Source organism: Phocoena phocoena, chromosome 19 (genome assembly GCF_963924675.1).
Source record: "Phocoena phocoena chromosome 19, mPhoPho1.1, whole genome shotgun sequence".
Classification (NCBI taxonomy): Eukaryota; Metazoa; Chordata; class Mammalia; order Artiodactyla; family Phocoenidae; genus Phocoena; species Phocoena phocoena.
The window spans coordinates 46262135-46274292 of NC_089237.1; positions in this window are offsets into that span (position 1 = coordinate 46262135).

The window sequence follows — 12158 nt, forward strand, 5'->3', positions numbered from 1 at the left end:
GGTCACACAAGAGCCAGCTGTGCACACGTGCTGTCAGCCACGAGGCCGTGTGAAATGTGACCTGCTCCTTACCACTCGCCAGGCCTGAGCCCCAAGTGGGTGGCCACAGCGCTTGCTCTGTCCCTGGGCTCACTTGGACAGGATGGCCATGTGATGACACAGCCTGCTGCTGGGTGCAGGCCGCATCTGAAGCAAGCAGCGGAATATGGAGCCTTTGCCTTTTTAGGTCTGCTGCCTGGGATATCCAGCTTACTCAAGCGTTTTAAAAGACTCTCCATCCTCTGTTCCCCTTGCCCCGGCAGCTGCTATTTCCGTAACATTTAGGGATAAACCTGCAGACACTGAGAAAAGAGCTTCCTCCCTCCCCGGTGGTGTTGGCTGGACTGCCTGTTATGGAAAATGTGGCACATTTCCTCTGAATGCAAATTAGAAGGATTGCCAAAGGCTGCTTTCCAAATAACATGTCTTTAGAAATGGTGTCTGGTGTCCACAGAACCGATTTCAACTGGCCAGTCCTGGCAGGGACAAAATTCTTGCCTGCACTCTTTTTTTTTTTTTTTTTTTGACCTTCAATGCCCAGAAAATGCTAAGCGAGATTATCTTGGGACAGGCAGACCTAACAGGGAAGCCAGAAATTCACCAGCTATTCGGATTACTTCACAGTTGCCTTTCAAAGATGATTCCCAAGGCCAGCGGAATCCCTATAATCAGCTGAGAAGTACCCGCCTGGCTCTTCCAATCCCCTTTGGGGATATCGATACAGAGGATGCTGGGCGATAAGAGTGATACAGAGGAAAAGCTGTGTCAATTCTTTGTCCCCCTAAGAATGCTTATCACTTAATCTGAGAGCTCTGGTAGCCTCTGCTCAGCAATCAGATAGAATTTGCATAATCGCTGGTGCCTCGTCCTGTTTGGGGTAATTCTTCAACACCTGAGGAATTAAGAACAGCTTCTCGACATAATTTCCCTTTACTTCTGGGGCCATGAAAAGCATTTACCAAGTAGGCTGCAACTTTCAGGGGCACCAGGTGAAATGGTGGAGAGAAACTCCAGCTTCTGCTTGGTTGCTTTGTGCTGATGGAAAAGGAAGGCCCTTCTCAAGCAGAGGGGAAGCGCACCACCTGCTAAAGAGACCGCATTCCACGGAATTCTTCACTAAAGTCCTGCGATTGGCCTGGGGCAGCCGCGGAAGCGCTTTAGCAGGCAAATGGGAAAATGGCCAATGTTGTGTAAAGAAAACATGAGTGCACACACAGAGACACCCCCCTCCCCCAGCCTCATACCCACTCCCTGCTGCAACCCTGGCACTGCTCTCAACTGACCCCAAGTGTCGGCCCCTCGGCTGGCTGGCTGGCTGGCTTGCTCTGTAGTCAGAGAAGGGCGCTAATGGGCCTTATGGTCCCCGTGGATTAAGCCCTGGGCCATAGTTGCAGCCCAGCTACTGTCTGGCATGCAAATAATACCTGATTGTGAGCGGGCCTGAGAGATCCAGGCCATTCCATGCTATTGGGTGGGGAGGGAACTGAGTATTTACTGCCTCCTGGATAGTTAAGAGACCTCATTGGATCAAAACCCCTGTTAAGTGGGTATGATTTTATGGATGTGGACCTGGAAGCCTGGGGGGCAAATGATGTGCCCAAGGCTATATAGCTCCTGCGTGGCAGAGCCAGGATTGGTGTCATCCATGCTCTTTGCACTTCACAAGTGGTTTTCAAATTTATGAGACCCAACTTTACATGGGACTCTCACTCTACGAATAGATAAAAGTATTTTATTAATATATTTTGTGAGTTCAAGTATCTTTCAAAGCAAATCAGTGAGAACACTGAAACTGTTTCAGTTAAATAGAAAGCATTGCAAAGCTAAGGTTATGGATGGCAGTCGATATGTATCAACCCCAGCATCCAGTTTATTTCTGTGTTTTGCTTTGGTTGCATAGAATACAGAAATCTTGACTTAATCCAGCTAAGAATTTGCAAACAGCATCTGTTTTGTTTTAAACAAGCCGTCCTCCCAATCCCAGATACTCTTTGGTTACCCAGATGTGACAAGGACTCTTTATCCTGAGGTCTACGTGGACAGGACAGCCCTGACAGTACAGGTTAACACACCAAGGATCTGTAAAATCTTATATTTGCACCAATAACACATTCGCATGTTATGTTATTACTTTCGAATGTTCAGTTTTTAGAATAAGCTTAAAGTATGCATCCTTAAAGGGAGGTTAGAATCAAAGCCTTGTGGAGCTCCTTTGCCCCCTAAAACATCTCAAGAATTCCAGGTTCCCCAGAAGTCAGTTTGGAAGCTGCTGTCCTCAGCGGCTGCTGCTCGAGGGGCGGGGGTGTTTGGCGGTATCACCTTTGTACAGGAGAGAGCAGCTTTTCATCTGAGGTCCACACCCCTGAACTGTCACCCAAATCCTGTCCGAGTCACGCTGGAGGCCACCTTCTGGGTTGAGCCTTGCCGCCTTTAGAAAGAGGACATCAGAGGGCAAGGACCACCCCCGACCCCCCGACCCTGTGCGAGGCAGCTCTTTTCTAAAAACCAAACTGTGCAACCGGAACTGGGGGAGGGGGCTTGGGCAACATTTGCAAGGAAGCCCATCCTTCTCTCAAAATCCCGACAAGCCCCAAATCTTAACGCCTGAGGCCTTACATGTCTGTCTGTGTACATGCAAAGCTTCCCAACCTTTTCAGGACTTGAAGCATAGAAATGATGACATTTGTGCTCCCTTGGCATCACACTGGGGCAAACCAGTTGAAGAGGCTGCTGGGGCCATATTCATGAACCTGGGGACCGTGGCTGCTTCAGGGGACCGCCCCCGCCCCCGGCCAACCGGGCTGAGGGGATCCACGTGGGCATTTGCTGTGCACTCCGGCCACGACCCAGCTCTCTAGTTGGGAAGCTCTGAATTGGAGCATCAGCGTTGGGTGGTATGTGGGTTTATTTGTTTTTCGAGCTTTGGTCAAATTTCCTCATTTATCAGTTGGGAGACTGAGACCTTGAGAGTTCCAGTCGTGAGCTTGCCCTTCACTGTGGAGAGGACTGGCAAAATCCAAGCCACCTTTGTGTATCCCACTTGCCACTCACCGCTCCACCCTCCCTGGCTGGCCTTCCTTGGAGTCCCACCCCTCCCTTCCTGCCCCCTCCTCCACTCCCACCAAGTTTCTCAGAGCTTGTCCCCTTTTCCGTTCTGCCTGAAGAAGTGAACCAGGGCTTCCATGCTTTCTTTGATCTCCCACCACCCTCCCAGGCCCCCGTGCTACTTCTCTTGTGGCCTTCGTTACCATTTCCAACAAAAGGTTACAGCCATCACCTCCAGCCCCTAAGTGCATTCCCTCTTGTTCAGCATCCATCTCAACTACCTTCCAGAAACTTCTCTGGAAGGATGACCTTCTTGCCGCACTTTCATCCTCTTTGCACTCTCCGTGGATTTGGTGAGTCCTCCCTGCCCCTGGGAATTCTCCCTTCACTCCCTCGATGCCTTGCTTTCCTGCTCCCTTAACGTCTTGGTCTCCGTCACTGATGCTCTTTTCCTTTTGAACCTTGACTCTGGTCAAGCCCCAAGGTTTTAGGCCTCCTGTGGTTTTCACTCCAGACTCCTTCAGAGGACTTTTCTGCCTATCACAGGTATAAACACCAGCTATGCCTTCTGAGGTTTCTCAGATTTTTAGCCCTTGTCCGTCCCCTTCAGCTGACCCCAGTCCGCTTGCAGGTCCCATCATCGACTTGGGTGGAGCATCTCCAGGTACACTCGGCTTCCTTCCTGAAATTCCCCGTCTCTAAAGGACACCACCTTCCTTTTCCTAGTTCCTCAGTCTCAAGGCCTTAGAGTAAGGCACCCTTGACAACTCTCTTTGTCAACCAATATGGTTAGTTAATCGTAAAACATTTTCTTAATGATTGTACAAACACCAGTCACAGAAACCAAGAGAAAAATCTAAGTTGCCCCAGCAAATCAAGCCTCTTAGTCCCAGTCAGGCCTGGCAGGTGGGGTTTCCTCGTGGGGTAGCTCTTCTCCGTGGTTTCCCAGCTGGGCCCACGGAGTTCCTCTTTGCTCTGAGGGCTTCTGCAAAGAAGCTGGCATAAGGCTCGCTCCACTGACCTCCTCTCATGACTGCTAACCCCAATGATTTTGAGTGTTTCTGCACTGCTGTTTCTATTTTCTTCACCTTATAAAATACTGCAATAATAATACTCATTTTTAAAGTACACAGCATTCATGTTAATAAGTTTAAACCATATAGAAATATATCAGAAGTGCTCCACTCCTCTTCCAGACATTCTGTCTTACACGGTGGGGGGAGGGCGCTTTGCAAACAAAATTAATATTAAGCATATTTGCATATTTTTCTACAGCTAAACAAGCAATCTTGGATATCTTTTCCCTCAGCATACATAGAGCCACTCATTCTTTTTAAGGCTACATGGTATTTTATAGTTGAGATAGACCATCGTTTACTTAGCCAGTCTCCTCTCAGTGTACAAATAGGTTTCTATTTTTTGGCAATGAGAAACACATTGCCAGTGAAAATCTTTCTGTAAATACCTTTGCTTACTTGTGCCCACCTTTTTGTAGGCTACTCTCCTAAAATCGTTCAATCCCCATTTTAAAAGGTTAAAGGGCACGCACATTTGAAACGTTGCTAGCTCTCGCCAAAGTGCCCTCTGCAAAGAGTATGTTTCACACTGCCATCGACCGTGTGTACGTGTGTACCCTCTTCTCCACATCCTCACTTGCCCTAGATGTTTTTTCCTGCTTCTTGACTGAGAGGATGTAGTTGCAGCTCTATCTGTAGAAACCCAGTAAGCAGAAGTTTCCCCCTTTGGCTTTCATTGCACAAAACCAAATGTGACCCAACCGGTGCTGTGTCTTGCTGCAGGAAAACTTTCTAACTGAGCGAAAGCCCCGTGGCTTCCCTCATGGTCAGGGCTCCTAGAGGACATGCTTTGTTGGTTCGCTCATGAAAGCAGCGGTCGTCCTTTGTATATGTAGAGTTTGATATTCAACTGAGCATCCCTTCTGTTCTTTATCTCTGCCCTTTCCCCAGACTCCATCAGCAGACAGGGCTCCCTATTATGCACTGTCTTCTGGCAGTGATGCTATGGAGATAACAGCTTAAATTCTTAGCTTCTGAACTCCTGTAGAGACTTTGTGATTCTATAGTAGAGAAGAAAGTCTTGAAAGCCACGAGAGTTACAAGAATTGTTGGAATGGCGTTTTGCTTTGTTTTTGTCCTTTATTCTAAAAGTTACCCTTTACATTTTAAGAGCCAAAATGCTGGAGGACTTTGCACACAGCCAGCATCATCGGCAGAGGGACAGTGCATCTTGACATAAACATTTTCTTCCATAGAAAAAAGAGGTCGGGGGGAGGGGGAATTTTGACCAGCAGGTATCAATAGAAAAGGAAGAACTAGAGGGGATATGACTTGGTTTTGAGGCTGGAAGGTCATGGAGAAGAAATCCAGAACCCTACCGCTCTGGGCTGAGCCCCAGTATAAGCGAAACCCCCATAAGTTTGAGGGAAACCCTGATCTAGAAACCATTGCCTGGCTTCCAGCAATTAACCTGGGAGACTGCAGTCCCCGTAGCGAAGTGAGGTGTTCAACAAGGCACCTGAGGAGGACAGTGTCTGAGAGTGTTGTCCGGCCAGGTGGGCCCAAGGGCTGGCACACCTCACAGAGTCCCTCACACCCCATCATGGGGAGGTGATGGCGTCCAAGCTCCCTGAGCTCCCAGAAGTAATGAAAGGGCCAGCTCATTGGAAGAGACTTCAGGCTGGGACAACTAGGGTACAGATCAAGTGGCATATGGACATGAAAAATAGAGGGTGGGGCTTCCCTGGTGGCGCAGTGGTTAAGAATCTGCCTGCCAAGGCAGGGGACACAGGTTCGAGCCGTGGTCCTGGAGGATCCCACGTGCCACGGAACAACTAAGCCTGTGAGCCACAACTACTGAGCCTGCGCTCTAGATCCCGTGCTCCGCAACGGGAGAAGCCACCGCGATGAGAAGCCCACGCACCGCAACGAGGAGTGGACCCCCAGTCGCCGCAACTAGAGAAAGCCCATGCGCAGCAACCAAGACCCAATGCAGCCAAAAATAAATAAAAAAGCAAAACAAAACAAAAAACTACGTTGTAGAGGCACAAATGCCAACCAGAGCCATTAAAAAAAAAAAAAAAAAAAAGCAGAGGGTGGCATTCCTTGGCCAAGCAGAGCAAATTTCTCCTCCGTAGAGGCCAGAGAGATAGGAAGACGACCACGGACCAGGCACTCACCACCAGCCACCCCATCCTTGCTGCTGTGATGTTACGGAAGCCTCCCCAGATGCCACCCAGGCAAAAGGGAAGGATGAGAGTAGTATTTACCCAAGAGCCACTAGTCATTTTCCAGAAGAACTATACTGTGAGCAAGACACTTCCAGTCTAGAGAGAAACGGGGGGTTACGAGCTAAACTGAGCTCAGTTTAAAAAAATAAAAAGAGAATTAACCTTTTGTATGCCAGAGTACAGTCACAAAACAATACCCGTGACAAGTGCAAAAGGAAAAGTAACAGCTTGCTGCAGTGTCCTCGCCATGGTATTTCCAGGAGCACAGCTGGACTAAACCAGCCACCCTAACTCTTGCTTCCCTTTGTCACCAGTGCAACATCTTTGCAGGATGCACGTCCGGGAATGGAGCTAATTGACTCCAGAGGCAGTGAACTTGGGGCACTTGTCAAGTCTGCAATGCTCTCCACTCAGTGAATCTAAGCCAGGGGAGAAGGATGACCAGATCTTCAGAGACCTCATGGCAGAGCTTTTGGTCATCATCTCCTCCTCCCTTCTTTGCCTGCCTGTTCCTTATTTGCTGCTTTAGTATCAGCACAGGTGTCACTCCCTCCAGAAATCTTCCCCCAATCTTCACCTCCCTCTCTCCACCAGGCTGGTGAGGCTCTCTTTGTGCTCTCACACTCTGTCTCGCACAAAGTAGGCCCTTGGTAGGTGCTGATTGAATGAATGGGTCTAGCAGGAGAGCACACACGAACTCCAAAATCTCTCACCCAGAGCAGGTTTTGGTAAGAGCTCTCAGCCTTGGGAATAGAGGTGAAATGGATTCTGGGGAACAAGAACAGGGTATCTGCTGATAAACAGTCTTTCAAGAGGAACACAAAGCCCAGATTCCTTAATGTCCGTGTGTGATGGAAGGCCCGGGCTGCGCTCGTATTAACTGCTCTTTTTATTACAAACGTGGAGAATAGGTAGGCATTGTGCCCTGTCTTGGGGTTTGTAAGATGATGATATTTGACATTCTAGAAGCTTCTGCTTCCAACACAGCCTGCTAACAGCAGAAGGTCCTTTCTCAGATGGCAGACAGCCTTGATGCTAAAAAAGGCATCCCTGGATATAGCAGGGTCTACCTTTCTGTCTTTGAAAAGCAAGGTGTTGAGATGGGAGTTGGGTGATATTTGATGGGTTTCTGGTGGGGCAGGGGGCCCAGCTGGGACTGAAGTCGAGTATCCCCGTCATTCTCAGGTCCAGACATGCTCTTTGCACGCAGGACCTGGAAGCCTCTTAGAGAAATCCCAAGAGAACGGCCCAGAAGGGTAAGCCTGGCTCAGGGGAGAGGGATTTGGAATTCAAAGGGGTTTTTTGCTTGCTTGTTTTATTATTTGTCTCTTGGCCCAGCCCTGCACGGTTCAAGGTGAATCCTAGGGCGGGAAGCAGGCATAAAGTAAGCCGCACTGCATCAGGACCACCCTGTAAATGCAACCAGAAGGGGCGAGAGGCACTTAGCTGCGGACCACAGCACAGCTCCGGCACCTCCAAGCTACGTGGCCCTCCCCCTGCACCAGCACCGGCAACAGCGCCTGGGGCTTTGGTACCCACAGGGGTGGCGTGGCTGCAGCCCCTCTCTAAGTGCCTGGTGGAGCTGATGGTGGTCTCTGCAAGGGCAGCCTGTTGGAGGGCCGCCGTGTGGGTCACTGTCACCCAACTTAGCAGAACCAGAGGCTGGGGCAGTGGGTGCAAGAAAAGGAAAAGAAAATTAATGGCAGGCATCCTCTGCATATAACCAGATTTATTTATGAGCACATGAGAGGCAGAGACTTCCAGAAATACTTGTCATTGGTTGGGGTCATCCTGCAGAAGTACAAGGCAAGAGTCAATAAAATTCCAGTTAACCCCCAGCTGATGCGACCTGGGAAAACATGGGACTCATGGAATTTTTCATTGGTACCTCTTCTCTCACCTCAAGTTCCTACCCCACCCCTGGCTAATTTTCCTCAAAACTGAAAAACATTTCTTCAAAGGCATGTAAATGTCTTCGGCAAGTCTCAGGAGCTCCCTCCCTACAGTACATAGCTGCAAACCACAGCCGCCTCCCGCTGGTGGGTATTCTGCTTTGAATTTGAGGGAGGAGAGGAATGCACTTAGGGACACCGGCTCCAGGGAAGGACAGCAGAGCCAATTGGCCGCCCCCAGGCTCCCACTCTCCACCCTTTCCCACGCAGCCTACAGACCGAAATCCCCCGAGGGTCCTGGAGGCTGCCTTTGGAGAGCGGCTGTGCAGACTGGCCAATTGTTGCCTGCACACCCTTCTATCACGCCCTTCAACCAAGGAGCCAAGGGTCTTAACTTCAGTTGCTCAACTAAGGGCTATTTTTCTGGGCTGCAAGTCCTTGTCTGGTGTGAATACGCAGAACGGAGCCAGGAGTGCAAGTGTATTGATGTCGTTCCAACGAGGCCGTGAGCCCCAGCTCTTTGCAAAATCCCATCTGGGTTTTATTTTGCAGATGCCACGGCCCTTTTTCTGTGTAACTAGGGAGCGTTTGGGAGAACAGCTCTCAGCTTACACATAGGAGGCCCCAAGGGTGGAGCTTGTATTTGAGGTCCTCAGGTTCCCCACACAGGGGTCACTGGCCTGACTCCACCCCAAGCTTCATTCGGTGTCTGGGTGAGCGTCACCACTGAGGCTGGGCCAGATTCCACCTCTCCACCTGACCTGGTGGTCTCCCAGGTGAGAGGTCAGAAAAGGAGCCTGGGTGCTTCCCTGGTGGTGCAGTGGTTAAGAATCTGCCTGCCAGTGCAGGGGACAGGGGTTCAAGCCCTGGTCCGGGAAGATCCCACATGCCACAGAGCAACTAAGCCCATGCGCCACGACTACTGAGCCTGCACTCTAGAGCCTGCAAGCCACAACTACTGAGCCCGTGTGCCACAACTTCTGAAGCCCGCGTGCCTAGAGCCCATGCTCCGCAACAAGAGAAGCCACCGCAATGAGAAGCCCGTGCACCGCAACTGAGAGTAGCCCCTGCTCACTGCAACTAGAGAAAGCCCACGCACAGCAACAAAGACCCAACCCAGCCATAAATAAATAAATAAATAAATTTTACAAATAAATAAATAAATAAATATTTTTTTAAAAAAAAGAAAGAAAGAAAAGGAGCCTGTTCCCTCAGGCCCATTTCGCTCTGAAATGGCCAGCCTTTGGTGTCCCTGGCCTCCGGTTCAGGCCACCTTTGTGAGTCCCGGGAGCACATAGGTATGAACCAAGCTCACCAACTCATGTGTGCACAGACTCTTGTGGGCTAGGCCGTGTCAGTACATATTTTTTTTTTTTTTTTTCTGCAGTACACGGGCCTCTCACTTTTGTGGCCTCTCCCGTTGCGCTCTGGACGCGCAGACTCAGCGGCCATGGCTCACGGGCCCAGCCGCTCCGCGGCATGTGGGATCTTCCCGGACCGGGGCACGAACCCGCGTCCCCTGCATCGGCAGGCGGACTCTGAACCACTGCGCCACCAGGGAAGCCCCAGTACATCTTTTTAATGCAGTTTCTTTCTTTATCGAATATGGCAGTTCCCTTTCCATGCTCTTTGAAACCAATAACCTTAATCTTAAGACACATAAGGAAACAAAATAAAGTCCTATTTTTTTAAGCGTTTTGGTTGACTTGGGTGTATATGAACGCAAGGGGGGACCTGGTTTAATACTAAGGCCAAGCCACTGCCTCGTGGTTCCCGGAGCCCGGAGACCCAGGGGGCTGAGACCGCAAGGTACCTGGGGCCCTGGGCACACGCCAGCGTGCTGGAGCCCGCAGTGCTTTTAATCCGCTGGGTTTACTGAAAACAAGCTGCTCCAAAAACAATAAGCAGCTGCGTTGTGGGGGGTCCCGCCCTGCTCTTGACTGACTCAACTCCTGTTTGGGCATCAGCTTAATTTAGTGGAGAAAAAGGGAAAATGCAGGATTGGCATTCATTGTGACGCAGCTTTGTTCCCCAGACCCTGCTGGGAGAGGCCTCAGGGCCAGAAGCCAAGTCCTATGAGGACACCAGTCTCTGTGATCCAGGCAGGGGATGATGGCCGCTCGGAAAGGACAGCTTTGAGGAGAGGCCACTCTTTCGGCAGGGTCCGTGGTCTCGTTTTTGTGCAACTCACCCCTGATTTCTAGGTGCAACCCAGATGCTCCTCAAAAGAAGGCCTGTCTTCGAAGCCAGACCAGGAGGGGGTCAAGTGGAATCCGTTGTCTTTCCCAAGCCTTGGTTAGAGTTTTTTGTTGTTTTTTTTTAAGAAACGTCCTTTGGAAAACAATCTGGCAGAAGATGTAGGACAATGATGAGCCCAGGGCGTGGGGCTCTTCCCAAGGACTATAGCAGATATGCAGTGCGGACTCACGGCTCAGGGCTGACGAAACACAGCTGTCTTCCAGGGTCTGTGCCGCATGGCTCCCATGAGGTTACAAAGGAAGTCCCTCTGCTCTCCCACCCAGGGGCACTCATGGGCAGGCTGAAGTCAGATGGTTCCTGTTGTAAGAACCCCTCTGCTCATCTCCAGCAGGACTGCCACGAGTTCACGGAGGTGCGAGTGCAGGCAGGACACCTGGGCCTGGCCGGGCATGCCCTGCACGTTCTCCTCTGAACCCAAGCAGCTTCCAGTCAGCTCCAGCTTATCTCTGAGCTCTTTACAGACAGTCTGGACAGGAGAGGACAAACCTGGGGTCCAAGGTGTCTTCTGATTGGCTCAGCAAGATTCTGGGAACCATGGAGGGGAAGACTTTGGTGCAGCTTCTCCGTCAGCGTCAGGTCCCCCGGGCTGAATTCCTCTTCAAGCTCCTCCAGTTTCCTTTGTGTGTATCAGTGCTGGGCTCCTCTGTAAGGAAGGAGGCCAGGGTATGCAATCATTTTACGCTTTGGGAGCTCCTTGGAAATTGTCCTGAGGCCTGAGGATGTCCTGATCTCTGTTAAAGCCAAGACGTTCTTCTGGGTTGGGGAGAGGTTATGTTGGGGATCAGACAGAACTGTCGTAGGCTGGAGCTCAGCACATAGATGCTTCCTGGGTCCAGTTTGATGGCTGAGATGCCACCTGCTTGATGACCCCAGTGCCAGGGAGGAAGGGGTGCCTCAAGGGTGTCCCCTTGATCTGCCTGGACCCTCCGAAGCTGGCAGCTTCACACTCCCTTGCTCACTTCGGCGGCTGTGATGTCTCTGTGGATCTCTGTCAGAATGTGAGTAATCTAAGCCCTGCAGAATTCCCCTGAGAAGGTGGCAATTCAGGGCTCCCCCTAGATTCCATGTTTTAGCGGGTCCAGGGGGCGATCCCTCCCAAGACAGTCCACAACGATCCAGGCTTTGGTGGAGACAGTGGCTGCACTGGCCTAGCATGATGACCTTCCTCAGCCTCATCCTCCTCTTCCAGACTGATGACCTTGGAAGAGGGAGCAATTACCATCTTCCTGGACACCTTTTCCCAGCTGGCCAAGCTTAGGGAAGAGTTTTCAGGATCTACATGGGAATGCTGGTGGGCAAACTCCCTCTAGGGCGCCGAGTCCTGCCACGGCCAGCAGACCGCCTTTCCACACTCCCAGGAAGCTCTTAGATTCCTCCCGTGATGCCCCGGGTTGGGGGCAGTCTGGGATGTGCAGGTGGTGAGGTCAACAGGGGTAGGGAATCGTAGCCACACAGTTGGCCCAGTCTCTAAGACCCACTGCTTACAGTACGTCCTTGCAGGAGCCATCGATCCAGGACTGTGCACGTTTGATTTTATAATCTGTTCCCACAGGTCCTGAATGAATGACCTCCAGCACACAGGCACGTACCCGGTTTTATTCTCTATGGAGGGGATGATCCTGGGCTTTCTGGTCACAGCAAGCTGCGTTGTACCAGCTGTGTGACTTGGGGCAAGT